Source organism: Candoia aspera, chromosome 3 (genome assembly GCF_035149785.1).
Source record: "Candoia aspera isolate rCanAsp1 chromosome 3, rCanAsp1.hap2, whole genome shotgun sequence".
NCBI lineage: Eukaryota > Metazoa > Chordata > Lepidosauria > Squamata > Boidae > Candoia > Candoia aspera.
Genome location: NC_086155.1, coordinates 112821704 through 112842584, shown reverse-complemented (window position 1 = coordinate 112842584; position 20881 = coordinate 112821704).

The window sequence follows — 20881 nt, the reverse complement described above, 5'->3', positions numbered from 1 at the left end:
GCAACGTTTTCACAAACCCAAAGTGCCCAGCAGCTTTTGCATCATGACAGCGTTCTAATATTTTCTTTCTAAGGGCTTCGGGCACATAAAGTCTCTCCTTCTTCCACCACAATCCTTTTTGCTCTTTTAAAAGTGTTTTATTCTCAGCTAGTCACTTGTCTGTTTTTAAGGCTTCTTGCATCTGTGTTAGTAGATCCCCCTCAGTCTCTAAAGGGTTACTGGGACATGGTGTTTGGCTGCATGTTGTTACGCCCATGCAGATTTACTTAGAGGGGATGACTGTGTCAATAACCTCCTCCCATTGGCTGTTATGTTGTGGTAGGTGGGACAAGGCATCAGCTTGAAAGTTCTTTCCCCTGGTGTGTATTTTAGCGTAAAGTTGAACCTCCTAAATAAATGAGCCCATCTGATTTGTTTTGGATTCAGCTTTCTTGGGGAGTTTAGTGCCACCAAGTTTTTGTGGTCAGTCCACACTTCAGATGGATGGGGTGCTCCCTCTAATAGGTGGCACCATGTGGCTAACACCCATTTTACTGCAAATGCTTCCTTTTCCCACACATGCCACCACCTCTCAGTCTCTGATAACTTCCATCACAGATATGTGCAGGGTCTTAACGCGCCTTTGTCATCTTTCTGCAACAAAATGGCGCCAATTGCCACGTCTGAGGCATCGGCTTGGACTACGAAAGGCTTTTGGGGATCAGGGTGTTTTAGCACTGGCTCAGAAGTAAATAGTCCTTTTAGGCGCTTGAATTCCTCTTGGCATTCAGCAATCCAATTCAGCCCTGCCCCTGGTCATTTTGCTGCTTTCTGGTCAGCCTTGCCTTTGGTTTTTAGCAGATAAGTTAGGGGTAATGCCACTTGTGCAAAGTTAGGGAACTTTATTGATTAGTCAAATGACCATATCAGAAAGTTGGGCATCAGCCACTATAAAATATAAAATGTGATACCATAAAACAGCTAAAAACAGTAAAATTAACTAGAATATACTATGTTGAGATAAAATACGGTAAGATAAAATAGAGATAAAATTGTAAGATAAAAATGCAGGATGTGATAAAACAAGTGATAAAATACAGAACCAATGTGAGTTTAAATGAATTTGTCACCTTTACATGCCACCCCAATGCGTTCTATAAATTGCGTTCTCAGTTGGACAGCCCTAACTATAAACTTAACAGTTCTACTGACCACATACGTATTTGTGCCCTGGAGGAAGTAACATAATCTTTTGTTACGATCCCAGTATGTGGTTCTGTCAATTAGTGTCTGAAGGTACTGAGCCCTTGCTGGGGCATATAGTTGGCAGTTAAATAGGACACGTGCAATGTCTTCTACTTCGGGTGCTCCACAAACACATGTCTGCTCAAAGTAAGGCACGTGGTGAAATCATCCATATTTGACCATAGAATCTAACTGCTCAAATCTTGCTCTAGTAAGAGCTATCCTATGGTATTGCATCAGACCCATTGTCAGGTACTTTTCTATTTGAAAGGACAGTTTATTCTTGGCCAGCCATTTCGACGACCTATTGTGTGCAAGTGACTCAATGTCTGTTTGGGCGTTAACATCCAAGACTCTTCGTTTGAATATTGCCTTGGCTTGGTCTCCGGCTGAAAGTAAGTATTGTGATGAAAAGCCGAGGAATGCGATAGTTTGGAGGAGTTGGTTGATCCATGTGGAGGGTTGAGGTGTGCCCATCTGTTCTTCAAGGCACATTTTTGGTAGTCTATCATGTTCCATTGGGAGAATCCGCTACCAGTAGTTGAAGACTTTGGTTACTGATAGACTATAAATGGAATGGGTGCCTGTTTCAGCTCTTTCTGCTGCTGCGGGTGTATTCCTGTCGGTCCCCAGAATAGTTCTTAAGAAGCGTGCTTGATTTTGTTCAAGTAAGGAGGCCTTTGATAGGCCCCACAATTCAGCACCATATGTTAGCACGGGTACAACCTTTGCCTTGTGGACCTTCAGAATGGAGAGCAGAGAGCAAGGGTGGTTGTAGCTGAGTAGTTTAATTAGTGTTTTAGAACTTGCTGTGGCCTTTGCAGAACTTTGCTTGTAATGATTAGCCCAAGGCCCTGTGTCTGTAAAAACCACCCCTAGATATGAAAAAGAGTCTATTTGTTTTATAGGCTCCCCATCCAAGTGCCAATTGTATTTGGCCCGTCTTTTCCCAAAAACCACCACTTTGGATTTGGATTTGTTAATGTTTAAGAAGTTTGCAGCGCAGTAAGCACCAAATTTCCCCATCAATCTTCTCAGGCCTACTTGGGAATGTGCCATCAAAACCATGTCATCTGCATACAAGAGGATATTGATATGTCTGTTGAGGATCTTTGGCATGTGAACATCCCTAGAACGGAGAAATCCTGGGATGTCATTAACATAGAGATTAAACAACATCGGGGCCAAGATACATCCTTGTCTGATACCTTTGTGGGTGGGTATGCTCTGTGTAAGAGAGCCATTGACTCCAGTACAGACTTTCAAGCATGTATTTGTGTAGAGGGCCTTTATCAAATATAAAAGTCTAGGTTCCATATTTAACTTAGCCAGCTTTTTCCATAAGATATCTCTATTTATGGAGTCAAATGCCGCACGAAGATCAATAAAAGATGTAAACAGGTTCTCGGTTCTCACATGCTGGTGGCTTTGGGTGGTCAAGCTGGGCCTTCAGCTTGGGAGTTGCTGTTAGGCATGGGCAGTCTCCGATGCGATGTCCCTCTTTCCCACACTTAAAACGTAGTGACTTCTCTGCTTTCCGCTCCTTTTCTGCTTCCCAGCTCTGGCTGGGCTTCTTCCGCATGGCAGGAGAGCTCGTAGGGGCTGTCAGCTTTCTCCCCTCTGGCTGCATGCGTGAATGGCATTTGAGTTGACATTGGGTGTCTTCTACTTCCCTGGCCAGGCAGATTCATACTTTCAAAGTTTGTGGATCTCCGTGCCCCAGGGCCCAGTGCAGGATCTCTGGCTGCAGCCCTGCTTTGAAATAGTCTACCTTCAGCAATTCGGGCCAATCCAATAGTTTCCCAGCTAGCGCTTTGAACTCCACGGCGTATTCTAATATTGACTTTGATCCCTGCTTGATGTGCTGCAAGCCCGCTTTTGCCCGGAGTTTCGCAAGGGGGTCCTCAAATTGCTCCCTCAGAACAAACATAAATTCAGCCAGGGCATCCAATTCCAGGGTTTCTGTGTTGTGCAGTTGAACGTACCAGTCGGCTGCCGTCCCTTTCAGTCGTTGCCCTACAAACTGCACTTTTGCCTGCTCCATGGCGAAAGTGTCCTCCTACTCCTTCATAAATGTCTCAAAATTGGTTAGGAAGAATGCTAATTGTTGGGGCTCTCCATCATACTTTACATGGAACTCCCGGGAAGCTCCCACCTCCAGGCAGCTTTGCACTCCTCCAAAGCCTCTTGGACTAAAACTGCCGGCTGCAGTTCATACTTCCCCCCATGACAGAGTGCTGTTCATGTCCTTGCCTCCATCCTCTCTCTTCTCCCAGGTCTCTCCTGGTCTCGGGGTCGGTTGTAGCAGAAGTAGCTCTAGCGATTTCGACACCTGCTGCAGCGTTGCTTCTATTCCGGACCCCCGTTCAGTTAGCATGGAAACTGTGCGGTCCAATTGATCCACTCTGTCTCTCAATCGGCCTCTCGCTCCTCTCAGCTGCAGGTTTACCCAGCAGCTGATGACTGGTTCCACGACTGACTGCCGGCATCGCCTGGTGGTTCCCATTCCCTTTCCACTGGTCTGCTAGGGACTGCTGGGGCGCTACGGAACCGCACTGGCCTTTGGCGAGGGGCCTCTGGTTGAGGGTTCCATTGAATAGCAGGCTCCATATCTGAAGTTGATGAGCGAGTCCCCGGCCTCTTCCTGGGGATCCCATGCGAGGCTTTGTCACTCTTCTTTGCCATCTTCAGAGGTGTAATCCCCATACGCCTCTGACTCCAATATTGTTACTTCAGATTGCAGAGGTTGAGCGGGTACGTGCTCCTGGGGGGAGGGTGAGCCCCCCCAGTGCAGCTGTCGCTCCGTTGGAACTTTCCTCATTGATCAGTTGATCAGTGGGTAGAGTTGCCATGGTGCACTTGAATCTTTCTGTGAGGATTGTGGGTTCAGATATCCCAGTAGTAAGAAATCTCTCTGGACCCAGTCAGGTCTCAGTAAAGCATTTCTTTATTGAAAGATGCAGTTCCATCTACATCTAGATCTCCAAGACTCAAGTGAACGAGATTCCCCAGTTCCCTCCTTTTACTAGCCCCCGTTTCCCGCCTTCATTTGAAATTGAATATTTACAGCTGCTATTGGTTTTACAACATGATTCCTAGCAATATTCTTCACTGTCAATTCGCTGGTAAGGAGTTAGCCACAACATTACAACATTCTGGTGTCAGCTTGCTGGGTCACTCCCTGCCGTCTCTGTTTTTCACACAGCAATCAACCCCCCCCCTCCCTCCTTTACAACCCATGACAGAGGAGGACCAGAAGGGGTTTTATGGCTTCTGGGGCCAAACCTCTGACACTAGGCCACCCTTAGGCATGAAAGCCAGCTGGGTGACTTTGGGCTTGTCATTCTTTCTAGCCCAACCAACCTCACAGGGTTGTCATTGTGGGGAAAATAAGGGAAAGGAGTAAAAGGTATGTTCAGTGCCTTGAGATAGCTAGCTAGCTATAAATTTATATATGGTGAGATAAAAATATACATATATGGTGGGATAAAAATTTAATAATACAGATAGTCCTCGGTTAACGACAGTAATTGGGACCGGGAACTCCATCACTAAATGATGCTGTCACAAAACACGACGTCACTTAATCCACGCCAACTTACTACAGCAGTTCCAGCAATTCCACTTGTGGTTGTTAGGTACAATGTCATGTGATCACTATTTGCAAACTCCTGCCAGCTTCCCCTGTCCTAACAGCCAGGACCCACGCTGAGACAAGGAATAGATCTCTAGTGTTTATTACTGCTACATAACAGAAAATCCTAACAAACTGAAGAAGCGTGGGAAAAACCCAGACATATAAACCCCAAAGGCTAAGGCGGGCCCGATCTGTGTCTCTTTGAATGGCTACCTAATTCCTCAGTACTACGCATGCGCTTTACAGCCTGGATGGGAGCCCCCTGCTCGCCATCCTTACTCATGACATCCCCATTTACTTACTTGTTGGAAGCCAGCAGTGAAGGTCGCAAATGGCAATTGTATGACCCCAGGATTCTGCAGCTGTCATAATTGCGATTTGTTTGCCAAGTGTGTGAATTGCAATTATATGACTGTGGGACGCTGCAACCATCATAACTGCGATCTGGTTTCCAAGCACCCAAATCGCAATCAGGTGACTGCAGGGATGCTGTGACAGCCACAACTTGGAGGACCAGTTGTTAAATCTCCTTGTTCAGCACCGTTGTAACTTCAAATTGTTATTGAACAAACAGTCATTAACCAAGGATTATCTGTAATAATAATTTAATAATACTAATACTAGGAAATCCTGTATTACTTATTTAAACATATATATATCTCCAAGAGAGTTAAAGTATTTTACACAAAAATACAATTTATGAAATTATTTTTTATCCAGCACCCAACTAATGTTAACACCAAAGTAATGCACCAATACATTTGAAATCTTTTTGGTTGTAAATGCAAATTGAAGTTGTATGAATGACCATTTACTTTTGCAAAAGCATTTTGTCCCACACTTTAAATGTTTCCTACAGCAGCTCAGAAGGATCTGCAATATTTGTCCTCAAGTGTGCAGTTTAAAAGACATGACTTACAAAGAGGTGGTAGAAAAAACAAAGACACTAGGGCATTCATTTTTTTCTGTTATAGTTCTTTTATATTAGTAATGTGCATTCTTCAAAAATGATATGAAACAAGTGCTTTGGACCTCATGTGGGGTACAACATCTCCCTACTATTCATTAAAGTTCCCCTCTTTTTTCAGAATTTCTTCAAATCTGAAAAAATGTGACTGCTTTAATTGAATTTTGACTGAATTAATACAGCTGTTCTTTTTTGAAGCTTGCAGTGAAACCTGAAAAACAGAGTGCTTTAAGGAATAGCAGAAAGATGCTACGCTCATGCAAGATCCAAAGACTTGGGAATCATTTTTGAAGGGAGCAGAGACCTAATAATTAGTTGGGAGAAAAAAATCAGGTAGCCTGATCAGGTTGCTGCTGTCAGGTGGCAATGGAAGACAGTCAAAAGTGTTGGGCTCTGGGATCATCCACACAGACTGCTTCCCACAGTGCAAAAATGCTACACTTACTGCCTGTTGAAGTTATAGGGCCCATTGCTGAGGCAGAAGGAAGCCAGTCCAAAGTATACGAGCATAAAAGTATTTTCCCAGCTACTGTGGCAGAAGACTTCCCATTTCAACAGACCACTTCACATCGAGGAGGAGCCCCAAGAGGTCAGCAATCTGCTGGGCTCCACTTAGTCTGGCAGGCCAACTCTAAGACCAGCCCCTCATTTCTAGCCATGGGGCTCTGTGAATCCATGGTTAGTTGTGCTGGGGCTGCCAAGCAAAATTAAAAAGCCTTTTGGTACAGCTATTTCCTTCTTTTTGCACATGTAGTTTGGTCAGAGGAATATCAGTCTCATGGAAGACCAATTAGGTTTTCCATGAAGTTAATATTTCCATTGGTAATCAGAAAGCAGAAACTTGCCCAGCAACATTTTTTCCCAGTGGGGAGGAGTGCATGCTTACTTTTGGGCGTCACCCTGTTCATTGATTCTGGCTTTTATTTTTAAATAAACAGATTTCAAATGACTATAATTTGCAATACCCAAGACACTGAAGCATCAAATTCTTTCTAGTAAGAGAAGGGAGGGAGGGAATTCATTTTTGAAGCAGATGCTTTCTAGAATATACAAAGAACACCTATAAACTCCTTGCAAAATAGGAGGGAGAAGGAGAAGCAAGGGTGACAGGGGGCGAATGGGAAAAATTAGGTGCCTATGATCTGGAATGGTTCAAGCAAACAAGGGTCTTCCAAACGTTCTTTCCATTCCTCTTCAGTTCTGCTCCATGGAACTTACCTTCTCTTCTCCCCAAGTGCTGTTTCCTGTCAATGCCAGGTGCATGAGGAGAGGACCCACCGCTACTGCTGCCAGCTTTCCGTACCTGCCTCTCTGCTGTTTCTAGCTGATTGTTGGCAAAGTCTGGGCAGCAGACCACTCACCCTCTGACAGGAACATGGAGTTTTATCACCACTAGTAGAGCTGGCAAACTGCAGTTAGATCTGGACCACAGAAATGGACATGGCACAGCACCAGAGAAACTATGGGACAGTGACAAATATAAGGTTTGTTTGGGTTCAGAAGATAATAAAGGCTGTATGTCTGAAAGCTTTCATAAAATCAAAGGATGGTCATAAATCTAAAATTCTGGGTGGATCATGATCTTAAGGTCTAAGCATATTTATTTACTCATGGATAGCTTTTTCTTTCTTTTCCCTCACACTTGTATTTCCTGCTTGAAGTCTATTCAAACTGGCGATGGTGCAGTACATTAATATATTTGTGGCAGTTTTTTCTCTGTCCCAAAATAGACAGAACCAATTGCTGCCCTGAAAGTGACCTGCATTACTTTCTATGAGTGCAACACATTACCTTTATTGTGTGGGTGAGCCCATAATCAGATTAATACCTTTATTAGGCCAACTCAAAGACCACAAATATAGTACAAGTTTCTGACATCTCCCTTTGTCTAGTAAAATGTCATAAAAGGAAAGTCTTGAGGAGGTAAAAAGGGCTGACTTGACATTTAAGGCCAGACTGCAGGCAATTGCAGACATTGAAATTAAGCTCAACCTGGCACTGATGGCTGAAGGAAAGAAGCAAGGAAAAGTACCTCCCCCACCCAATTGTCATGGTCTATAATTGAATTGTTATAATGCCTTTAATCACTCTCTGTGGATTTATTTAAGATACTGGAGTCTTAGATTATGTATAAAGAGTTATTGTTTTAGTTTCTACATCTGTGTTTAGTTCCTGCATCTGGGCTGTTCTGTGTCTGGAAATGGGAAAGAAAAAGAAGCAATTACAAACAAGCTTCAGACAGCAGAGCCTACAGAAAGCTCCTAAACAATGGACAGAATACATCCTAGCAGTGAGTTTATAAAAGTGAGGAGACCTCTCTTTATTTGATATATGAAATTGGCTTAGGTTTTCCAGAATACCCCTTTATTAGTCAGGCTTGCCAATACAAAAATATATCACTTCACTGATGGAGTCACAACAGAAGGCAAATTTGTCAATAAATGAATGTTCCCAAAGAGCCCACGATACAGAAAACTCAGTAATTTAATGGAAAAACAATATCTACTGGCAGCAGAAACATTGACTGCAGTTTTCCAAAACTTACCTTATATCACAGAGAAACTGGATCACCTTCATATCTTCCTAAGCTGTCTCTCAGAAAATTGAAGGGGGGGGGGGAGGAAATACCTGAGCCAATCAGAAAGTTATCTAAGCTATTAACCAATACATCTGTGGGTACTTAGAGGATGGCATACAGAAAGGCTAGTTTACTTTGGTGACTCCAAAAAGTGATAAATCTTCAAGTTTTACAGAAATAAGGCTATTTTTTAAAGCAGAATAACCTTAACAGGGGCAGGTATACTTCCTGGACAACAGTCACGTATTCTCTAAGTCAACTTCTTCACTGTGCAACATCCCAAGTAATCTTAGAAATAGTAGACTGGCTTCTAAGAAGACAGGTGGACAATTATACTGAAGTTTTATCATCCAATTAGTCCTCTAATGCTTTTTTAAAATGACATTCCCTGTGTTTTTGACAATACTGACATTAGACCATTGACAACAGACATGAGATGTCAACCAAGGCCAGACCTATTTCTCACAAAGAACCCTAAGCTCTGAGACAGATAACACAGCTTTGAAGAGCAGAAGCAAGGACTGTGCTAAATAGCCTTTAGAGACAACTTGCCTCTTCAAGTCCAGTTAAAGGATTCCTTTAAACTATTTCCAAATGAGGGAAAAAATGAAATTATCAATCGGAAGACCTAAAACAAATTTTAACATATACCCACTTAAACATGGCCTCACTTAAAAATATGATATATAACCAGCTCTCAAGATGTGATATGGGGAGTATGGAGGCAAGTGGCTCCAGTCTTGCTAGCAGAGGTTTCTATGTGTCCTTCCAGGGTTTGTCTGAGAAGAAAGTGCTTGGTTAGATCAGGGTTTTTCAACCAGGGTTCTGTGTGGCTGTGTCACCTCGCTTGGGGTGGGAGGGGGGATAGTTTGTCATTGGGATGGCTGGCACCTTGATATGGCCCAGGGAATTTTATTAAGACTGTGACCTCACCATCTTGGGTTTTAGATCTCATATTTTATATTTTAGAGTTTTTAGTATATTTGTATATGTATATTTTATAATGTATCTCTTTTAATCAATATTCAAATTTTTACTGTTTTAAATTCACTTGTCAACCACCCAGAGTCGTCATAACGAGATGGGCAGTGAAGAAATACGATAAATTAAATAATAATTGTTGTTTGTTGTTGTTTATTCATTTAGTCGCTTCCGACTCTTCGTGACTTCATGGACCAGCCCACGCCAGAGCTTCCTGTCGGTCGTCAACACCCCCAGCTCCCCCAGGGACGAGTCCGTCACCTCTAGAATATCATCCATCCACCTTGCCTTTGGTCGGCCCCTCTTCCTTTTGCCTTCCACTCTCCCTAGCATCAGCATCTTCTCCAGGCTGTCCTGTCTTCTCATTATGTGGCCATTATGTATTTCAGTTTTGCCTTTAATATCATTCCCTCAAGTGAGCAGTCTGGCTTTATTTCCTGGAGGATGGACTGGTTTGATCTTCTTGCAGTCCGAGGCACTCTCAGAATTTTCCTCCAACACCACAGTTCAAAAGCATCGATCTTCCTTCTCTCAGCCTTCCTTATGGTCCAGCTCTCGCAGCCATAAGTTACTACGGGGAACACCATTGCTTTAACTATGCGGGCCTTTGTTGTCAGTGTGATGTCTCTGCTCTTAACTATTTTATCGAGATTTGTCATTGCTCTTCTCCCAAGGATTAAGTGTCTTCTGATTTCCTGACTGCAGTCAGCATCTGCAGTAATCTTTGCACCTAGGAATACAAAGTCTTTCACTGCTTCTACATTTTCTCCGTCTATTTGCCAGTTATCAATCAAGCTGGTTGCCATAATCTTGGTTTTTTTGAGGTTTAGCTGCAAGCCAGCTTTTGCACTTTCTTCTTTCACCTTCATCATAAGGCTCCTCAGTTCCTCTTCACTTTCAGCCATCAAAGTGGTATCATCTGCATATCTGAGATTGTTAATGTTTCTTCCAGCGATTTTAACTCCAGACTTGGATTCCTCAAGCCCAGCACGTCGCATGATGTGTTCTGCATACAAGTTGAATAGGTAGGGTGAGAGTATACAGCCCTGCCGTACTCCTTTCCCAATCTTAAACCAGTCCGTTGTTCTGTGGTCTGTTCTTACTGTTGCTACTTGGTCATTATACAGATTCTTCAGGAGGCATACAAGATGACTTGGTGTCCCCATACCACTAAGAACTTGCCACAATTTGTTATGGTTCACACAGTCAAAGGCTTTAGAATAGTCAATAAAACAGAAATAGATGTTTTTCTGAAACTCCCTGGCTTTTTCCATTATCCAGCAGATATTGGCAATTTGGTCCCTAGTTCCTCTGCCTTTTCTAAAGCCAGCTTGTACATCTGGCAATTCTCGCTCCATGAACTGCTGAAGTCTACCTTGCAGGATCTTGCGCATTACCTTACTGGCATGTGAAATGAGTGCCACTGTTCGATAGTTTGAACATTCTTTAGTGTTCCCCTTTTTTGGTATGGGGATATAAGTTGATTTTTTCCAATCTGATGGCCATCCTTGTTTTCCAAATTTGCTGGCATATAGCATGCATTACCTTGACAGCATCATCTCGCAAGATTTTGAACAGTTCAGCTGGAATGCCATCATCTCCTGCTGCCTTGTTATTAGCAATGCTTCTTAAGGCCCACTCAACCTCACTCTTCAGGATGTCTGGCTCTAGCTCACTGACCACACCGTCAAAGCTATCCCCGATATTGTTATCCTTCCTATACAGGTCTTCTGTATATTCTTGCCACCTTTTCTTGATCTCTTCTTCTTCTGTTAGGTCCTTGCCATCTTTGTTTTTGATCATACCCATTTTGCCCTGGAATTTACCTCCGATGTTTCTAATTTTCTGGAAGAGGTCTCTTGTCCTTCCTATTCTATTGTCTTCTTCCACTTCCGCACATTGCTTGTTTAAAAATAATTCCTTATCTCTTCTGGCTAACCTCTGGAATTTTGCATTTAATTGGGCATATCTCCCCCTATCACTGTTGCCTTTTGCTTTCCTTCTTTCTTGGGCTACTTCTAGTGTCTCAGCAGACAGCCATTTTGCCTTCTTGGTTTTCTCTTTCTTTGGGATGTATTTTGTTGCCGCCTCCTGAACAATGCTGCCAACTTCTGTCCAGAGTTCTTCCCGGACCCTATCTACTAAGTCCAGTCTCTTAAATCTATTCTTCACCTCCACTGCATATTCCTTAGGAATATTAGTGAGCTCATATCTAGCTGATCTGTGGGTCTTCCCTAATCTCTTGAGTCTGATCCTAAATTGTGCAAGAAGAAGTTCGTGATCTGAACTACAGTCAGCTCCAGGTCTTGTTTTTACCGACTGTACAGATGTCCGCCACCTTTGGCTGCAAAGGATGTAGTCAATCTGATTTCGGTGTTGTCCATCTGGTGAAGTCCATGTATAAAGCCGTCTCTTAGGTTGTTGGAAAAGAGTGTTTGTTATGCAGAGTGAATTGTCTTGGCAAAATTCTATCAGCCTATGTCTTGCTTTGTTTTGTTCTCCCAGGCCATGCTTACCTGTAATTCCAGGTGTCATTTGACTGCCCATCTTAGCATTCCAGGCCTATACAGGAAACAAATGTAATAATTCTGCAACTTCTGGTCTATATTTGAGCCTGAATGTTCAGGAGTTCCCTGAGGACTGAAAAATATTTCAAGGGTGTTCCTCCAGGGTCAAAAGGTTGAGAAAGCCTGGCTTAGATGATACACCCCCTTTTTTTGCCTCCCTCAACAGAAGGACTCAGAGGTGAAGGGAATAAATGGCCTCCAAAGCTGCTCAATTATCAAGAAATTAGCCTGAATATCAAGTCTGTGGATTTGTGTTTGCTAACCACAATCTTGCATGAAGCAGTGATGAAGATTCTTAAGTAGGTTGCTTATATTCCTGATTACATGAGGATCCTTGAAAATATGTAATTATAACCCAGTTTCATAGTACTCAGTAGAACCCTTAACCGCTTTGTCAGATCACCTATCAGAGAGATTCCCAAAACAACATCAGCAAATATACCACTAGCAGATCAGCAAGAGATCTTGCTGATTTCCTGGAATATAACTGGGTGGTGGTAAAAAATGAGTGACCTTTTCTGAGTGTAGTAGTTGAAAAGTGTGATTTTATCCTCCTATAAGATAAAGCTATATAAAGCTATATACGCTCCTATAAGGAGCTTGAGTTTTTAAAATAAAAGGATTTTGTAAGACATTCCCTCTGGGCTACTCCAAACCTAATAGCGAGTCATGCTCATTTTGCCATTCTACATGCCCATCTTTAGCTATGGTCATACATTGTAAAGTGGGTGGTCACAATTTTTTCAAATCAGATAAAAACTTTACTGCAGTCTTTGAGGGTTTCAACACAGAAATTAGAAATGATAATACTAAAATCCAATTAAAACTTTGAAATTAAAATTAATTACATGAATGTTGGAACCATATGTAGTATACTGTACTACCAATAGTAAAATTCTTTTAATCCACCTCTAAAGTAATTTTGTTAACATTTTACAAAGTCTAATACGTTCAAGAGAAAAAAGATGTTAAAAATAATACAGATACATGGATATAGTCTTTATCTAAACTACTTAATCAGATCTTAAATTATTTAGAGAAGAAGCGCAAAAGAAGGGACAAAAAATTGTGAGTTTTGTTGATCATTTTTATCTTATCTGTGTCTTAACTAAATGGGTCCATAGTTTAAATTTAGTAATGCAAATTTAGCAACCACATAGGTTATTTTGGGTTCTTTATCTAATAGGAGTATGTGTGTCTCATTTTGCCAAAGGGCTAAAGAACCAAGTCCAGATATTTGAAAAGGTTTATTTGCTCAATACAATGACCAAAGACCAGGGCAGCTTTTTTGGTCATTTAGCAAAATGCCTTTTATTTTTTTCAAGGTTTATTCAAAGTGAGTGGTCTTTACTGAAGAGAGATAGCGACTTCATGGCTCTCCTTAGTCCCACTGGGGTCCAGGATGAGATAACTACATCATACCCATAAAGAAGAGAGGCTACTTCTCTGTTAGCCAATTTTGGTGAGTGATGCTCATCTTAATTAAGATATTCCACTATTATATTGATGTAGTAATTAAATAAAAGTGGAACTTGAACACATCCTTGTTTCAATTTTTTTTTTTAGTGGACCAGATTGGAGTTAAGGCCTGCAGCATTGCACCCTACCTTCAGGTGTATATTAGTATAAGGTGCTCATATAAGAGTGAACAGCCAACAATCAATGGCAGAGGCCTTTAATTTGTGCCATATCGTCTCTCTTGATATTGAATCAAGGGCCTGCTTAAAATCTACAAACACCACATATAAAGCTGTTTTAGAAGCACGTATGTATTTTTCAATTAGATGGCATAATACTAAGCCCTGATCTAAAGTTGAACATCCTGTTCTAAAGCCTTACCTGACAGGGGAAATACCTTGATCACTCAGATTTTCCCAGAGTGAGGTTCATTCACTGCACAATTTTTTAATACCTAATATCTACCTCCCCCACCAGCACTTATGCCAAATTCATGGTCAGGATAAGAGGGAGGGCTGTATACAGGAATTAATTTCATTGGGGATGAGGAGTGATCTGAATCCAAATTAGTTAATAAAGGCAAACATCAAATGATGAGCCCATCTTCGCTTCCTTGTTTACACACATAAACTGTTCTTTTCATATCCCGAAGGATTGGACTAGATCTGTTACAGTTCCAATATACAAAAACAGTGATCAGACGAACACAGCAAATTACCACCCAATTAGTTTGTTAAGGGTAGTAAGCAAGTTGTATGCTAGGCATCTTCATGGGAAATTAATTGACAAGATGGTACAGGAGAGTGTTCTGACAGAAGAAGCAAGTCAGATTTAAGGAAAGGTGGTCAATGCTTGATCAGTGCCCTATCCTGCATTACTTAGTAGAAAAATACATCAACCAACCCTGGGTTTCTTTCTGTGTCTTCTTTGCTGACTAGAACAGGGCATTTGTTATGATTTAGAGAGACAGGATTTATGTAAGACTGGCTCCCTCCTCTACTGATCAACATCTTCTTTTCTTGATTATGAGACTACATGGTATTATTTTCATATAGGTCTATTATGACATTTCTAGTTGGTTTCATTTTCTCCTCCAATTTCCATCCAAAAAAAGGAGAAGCAAGAATTCATTTTGACTCCCCCTCTTTTTCAATTCTATATTAATAACTTAGCTTTAGCATTGATAAAATCTGAGTTTCATCCCCAGAATTAAACAATAAATTTGTTTCAGGTCTCTTTTATGCTGACAGTGTAGCCATCGTCTCTATAATTTTGTTTCTGGTTATTTATTCTGTTTATCTCTTTGACCATAGGTGATAACAAACAACACAGAGCCTAAGTAGGGTTATAGCCACCCATTATTAAAATATATATAAATCTTAATATAAATCAGGTGGGTTTGAGACCAAGTCTCTGAGCTCCTGTCTCTTAAAGAAGGAAGACTGACCATCAGCTCTGAAAAAACAAAAAATGTCTGTTTTCTCAGAAAGGTCTGCCATCTACCATCACTGTTAGAAAAAGCAAATGGATTCTCTATTGAACACATTAAGGTATTCAAGTATCTAGGCATTTCATTTTAATCCTAGACAATATGAAAAGAATACCTGAGAATTATCTCTGTCTTGGCCCACAGACTTGCAAATATCATTTTGCTTTATTGCAAAAGCAATTATGCTCTTGCCAAAATAAAAACCTTCAGAACAAAAGGAATTACAGTAGTCACCTGCTGTATGAATCACTATACAGTATTCAAGCCTTGAAGAAATAGTCCAATCTAAATTTTTAAGAGCCTTGCTGCAAGGCCCTAGATGTCTTACCAATTCTTTATTACTTCTGGAGAGCAAACTAATCTGTATAGAGGTTCATATAATGCTCTGCCGCCTCAACTTCTGGTTTAAGTTAGTTTTTATCAATAGCTCCTTAGCTTCCATAGGTAGTTGCAGATCAATACAGAAAAAAGGCATGCATTTGGACCTAAATTTTTTGGGGCTTATCTGGTCAATATTTGGCCTTGGCCTTGCTGGAGCTGAAGCAACAGGTCTTCCGTAATGACCTCTAAAGAAATCTGAAGGCAAGCCCTGCTTGCCTTGATTAGAAGACTGATCTCCAATGCTAATTATTTAGCCAACACGTTAAGACATTATCACAGAACAGTGTTCCCATTTGACAGACTTGGTGCAACTGCAAGCAGATTTCATAACACTCTTTCACTGGAAAATTTCATAACTGTTATTTGTCATATTATTTCTGTAGGTATCTTGTTGATATTTTATTCATATATGGTTGTACTTAAATTCAGTTCTCTGTTCTATTTTTATGTATGTGTATTCTTAGCCTTTGTAAATAAAGAAGAAGATGATGATGGATTGTAAATTTGTTCCTAATTCTACTGCTCTAATTGAACCACTTGCTTGCCTTATAAAGAAATTAATCCCCTTTAGACCCAAAGGGTCTAAAGCCTTTCTCACACTCAAACAGGCTTTCATTTCTCAACCCATCCTCTATCCCACATGGTCTTTCAAGCTGAAGTTTGATTTCATCCTGGGTACTGCACTTTAGAATATGTCCAGAGTTTGATGACAGCTGAACATTGTTCTTGATTAGCTACTTCCATGTGAATAAAATTATGATTCTTTTAACAAAATACTTTTGGCCAGTGTTGTACCTCTTCCTCCTTCTTACAGTTCAAGTGAATTAGGAAGGCGTCTGCTTGAGATGCTTCCAACTATTATCTCATGCTGGAATTAAACAATGCTTCAGTTCCTTTTGCCTAGGCAATGGCCCTTGCTTACCTCAGTCAAGGCCATCTTCTTTATTCTGTATTGAGATATGAAAGTAAAAAGGGGGGAAAGAAAGTGGTCTGTTTGGACCTCAAAAGGTATTCTACACCTTTGAGATGTAGCCAATATTGAAACATGTCTTTGCAGGCTGTAGAGAATAAGGAAGATGACCTTGACAAAATTATGTCAGCTCCATTGCCAAGGTGACAAGGGGCTGAAGCATTTTTTTTTAGTCCAGAACAAGATAACAAGTCCCATCAGTTCAGTAGCCTGTCTTCTGCAGCTTCCATCCATGCTGAAAATACATCCTGTTTTCCACCATTCACTCTTGGAATGCCTTCCTTTCCCCTTGTAAACCTCTGTCCTACCACCTCCATCTTTGTTGTTGGGGAAGGAAGGATTTGTGGTTGCACATATTTTTGATTCCTAATATAGGAAGGACAATTTGGAATTTTTGAAATTCTCCCTTCTGAGATCCCCTGCCAAGAGGAGGAAGGAATCGGGAGAGTTTAGGAGAGGAAGGGAAGAAATTCTGTCAGCTCCAGTTGATGAAACATTAGAAATTGAAGGAAGAACATAACATCCTCCAGCCTCTCATCCAACCTTCTTGAGTCGACTTAGGAACATGGAGTGGAGACAGAATTGAATCACCGTAACTGGGAAAAAGCCTTGATACTTTAATCCATGGTGACATATGGGTCAACATACAGGTGGCCTCAGCACCCAGAAAGGCTTATCTTTCAGTTGGAATTTCTCTAAGAAAATGGCTCTGGGGAGTATGTCTCTCAGCTTGGCCTTCTCTGATCTCAAAAAGCTAATAGAGACACATTGGAGATGAGCTTCCACTCTTGCTGGAATAACATTTCAGAGTCATGTCATGAACTAAGATCTACTGTTCAAGCCACTTCAACCAAAGGTAGGTGGAGTTCTAACACTGTAGAATCAGTGTTGGTTTCCTTTCAACCTGTGGTTGCACCACAGGATGAAGGAATTTCTCTGTTTGGTTGCAGGTAGAAAGAACAATACCTATGGAGATGCCTCATATGCCTCATAGTGAGGTGCAGCTTGTGAAACAGAAAAAGAAGAAACAGCTTTTTTTCAGTCAATGCCCACGAATTGCAAAATAAAATATAGTAGGATACAATAAGGCATCCATACAGTAATAAAATATAGCATAGAATTACGAGCATTTTAAAATCAGTAAGATTAATCTAAGTAACTAAAAGAAATCTGTTATCCTAATATGTTAAAACTAATGTTTACACTAAGATGCAATAAAAATACTATCAAATGTGAATAGTTTGTTAAGTTAGCAACCAACTAATTAACTAAAACACAGAATAATAAAACAGTATAAAATGCTAGGGTACTATGCTCTTGCAGATAGTCATGCAATTACTCCCTTTCTATATCTGCACGCAATATAACAGTATAGCAACATTCAGAGAGACTATCAATTCTGTCAGATAACTATTACTATTACTTCTTCTCCTTGAGATAAAATAAATTTGTATGGCCTGGATAATTTGCTATTAATGGTATAAAATATCTTGTGAATATCATGAATATCCTGATAAAAGGGACAGTATAAAAGAAAATGAGCAGTAGTTTCAATGTGTCCATTCTACATGGACAAAGCCATTCATTGTACAGAAGTTTCTTGTACCTTCCTTCCAAGACAGCTGTAGACATAACAGTAAATCATGCCTGCCTATATTGGCTCTAAGACCATGACAGATCTGGTCTAGTTAGGGAGGGTTGACAGTCAGCACCGAAGCTTTATCTGTCTCTCCCTCTGCACCTATTTGTTTTCTCGTCTCCCTGCACTCTGGTCTATCATTTGTCTCTTTAGTTTCTCCATTTCATTTTTTTCAGCCCCAGACCTTACTTATCATTCTTCAATCTTTAGTCATTTTGTTTTTCACTCTACATGCGCCCCCTTAGTATTGTACAGAGTTCAGTTTGTCAACAATAAATATACAGGTAGTCCTTGCTTATACTGGGAACTCTGTTGTTAAGCGACGCAGTCAAAAGGTGTGATGTCACATGATGCTGACTTCTGATGGCAGTTCCAGCAGTCCTAGTTGCCATTGTTAGGCGAATTCCACACAGTCGCAGCATCCCACAGTCACACAATCGCCATTTGTGACCTCCTGCTGGCTTCCCATTGACTTCGCTTGTTGGAAGCTGGCACTGAAGGTCACAAATGGTGATCGCATGACTGCAGGAGACTGTAATGTCATAACCGCCAAGCACCCAAATTGCAATCACATGACCACAGACACACTGTGACGGCTGCAACTACAAGGACCCACCATAAATCCACCTCATTCAGCAGCGTCGTAACTTCAAATGGTCGCTGAACAAGTGGACATTAAATGAGGATTACCTGTCCTGAAAAATTGGCATCTACCATACAGTTCTAAATCGCACTTACCCATATTCTGGTAACGTTTGTGACTACAATCATTGTATAATACAGTAACATGCTGCATGTATTTGTTGCAATTATTTATATTCTTGCTCCTGAAACATAAAGAGAAATAAAATTAATTTGAATTAATTCAAATAAATGAAAAAATAATTGGGGTCCTTCTGTAGTGGTTGCCAGCTCATTCTGCACATCCACAGAATATTTCTCAGTATATTCCTACTTGAAGAGCAATAAAAGGAGGCTGCACTCCTAAACAATTTACTTAGGAATAAGTCTTACTGAATTCAATGTGGCTGACATCAGAATAGATACAGGATGTTTCCAATGGATGGAAGGTTCTGGACACACCGGAAACCTCAGCATTTCTTGTATGTAAACAACGGCCAGTAACATTCCCTATCTGTGGGAATTTTTGAGAGCATGCAAATCTCAGTATTGAGGACATCATTAGTCATCAGTGTCATGTTCACAGTTTCAATGTGCACTGTACATCGCAATGTTTCACATGCCATGGTGCTGACGTGCGTTTCTGTTGGGAGCTGCTGTGAAACATTGTGCCAAGCTCTGTATCTATGTTCATTTCAATGGAATGTGTTTGGGTTATGTGTTCTGCTCAAGGACTTTTCCCGCGGACCATCAGGAGCCGTTAGGAGCACCTGGGATTGTGAGCCTGAGAAGATTCTACAGGGGGAGGGATCTCGTTTGTACCGAGGGTTTTTTAGTTTGCATTTGGCGCGCTTTTTCCATTCTCAGCTTTCTTTGTGATCCTGCATACTATTCTTTAATAAATCAGATATCTTATGAACCTGTTCATGAGACTGATGGTGTTTTAGGATAGGCAATCATTACATAAAGCTGAGAATCACCAAAGTTGTACTGTTAGCTCCTGCCAAGATTAGTTTCTTGTGAGGGAAAACAGTTAACGATGGCCAAAGCCAAACCCATGACCGGGAGACTCGAGGAGCCGACTAGCTTGATGCCCGAGTCAACGGTCAGGAGTGAAGAACGGAGCCTCACCCCAGAACCTTCAGCTTCACGGCAGCATTCGAGTTCCAGCCCGGAGGGAGAGGGATCCGAAGATGAGAGAGCACTAAAGCAACCGGCACCCAGCAAATCGCCTGCAGAGTTGATCACTTGGGATGAAATGGGAGAACCCCAGCCAGGGACATCCCAGGCATCCTGGAAGTATCGGTTCCCACTGGCCCCAAACGTAGCATCTACCACGGTATCAGAAGGGAGTCAGCCTAATGCACGAGGGAGGGAGGACTCTCAAACCCCTGAAAGGCTAAGAACGGTAGAGGCCAAATTAGAATTGATGGAGTACATGCTAAAAGCCCTGTCTCTGTCATGGGGGGAGCAGCCGAGGCGCGAAGGAGATTCCAGCTCCACGCGATCATCCTCCATCCCCTCACCCGGACCACCGGCGGAGTGGGGCAGGAAACGAAGCCGGAATGAATCTCCACCCCGCAGAGCCCATCCATCAGTGTCCCCACCCCGAGACAGGAGAACTACTGTAACCTGGGGCCCAACCACTCAAGCAGCCACTGATTCAGCTCCAACAGGAGCGGGGATGAAAGACTTTTCTGTCAAGTTTGACGGGGATCCAACTAAGTTGTCTTTCTTCCTCACTAATGCTAAAAGTTATATGAAACAGTTTGGACCCCGCTTCCCTTCCGAAGAGGCTAAAATAACTGCCATTGCCACCAAGCTGAAGGGACAAGCGGCTGACTGATATGTTCAATTAAGCGAGGCTAGCTCCCCCTGAGCTTGAGGATTTCGAGGAATTTATGTGGGCATTAAAGTTGCATTTTGAAGATCCGCTAGCCAAAGCAAGGGCTAAAAGGGCACTGAAGGATCTTATCCAGGGCCAACTGTCTGTAGCTGATTATGCCCTGGAGTTTAAGGCTTTAGCTGGGAAAATTACCGACTGGTCTCAGTCAACCTTAATAGAACAATTTAAAGAGGGACTCAACAGAGACATCCTGTGGTGGGTGTTGTGTAGAGACGACCCAGAGACATTGTATGAATGGATCTGTCTGGCCGGCAAGGCTGAGCATGCCCAACATACCTACATGCAAACCAAACGACCTGAAAAGCAACCAGCCACCATGAGGGGACCCTGAAGTGCTGCAACTGCTACCCGGCCAGGCTACAGAGCCTGGGAAGAGGAGAGAGATCAGCGCTATGTGAAGGGTCAGTGTCTCCGATGCGGAAAGCAAGGGCACCAAGCAGCTGATTGCCCAAAAGCCAAGGCT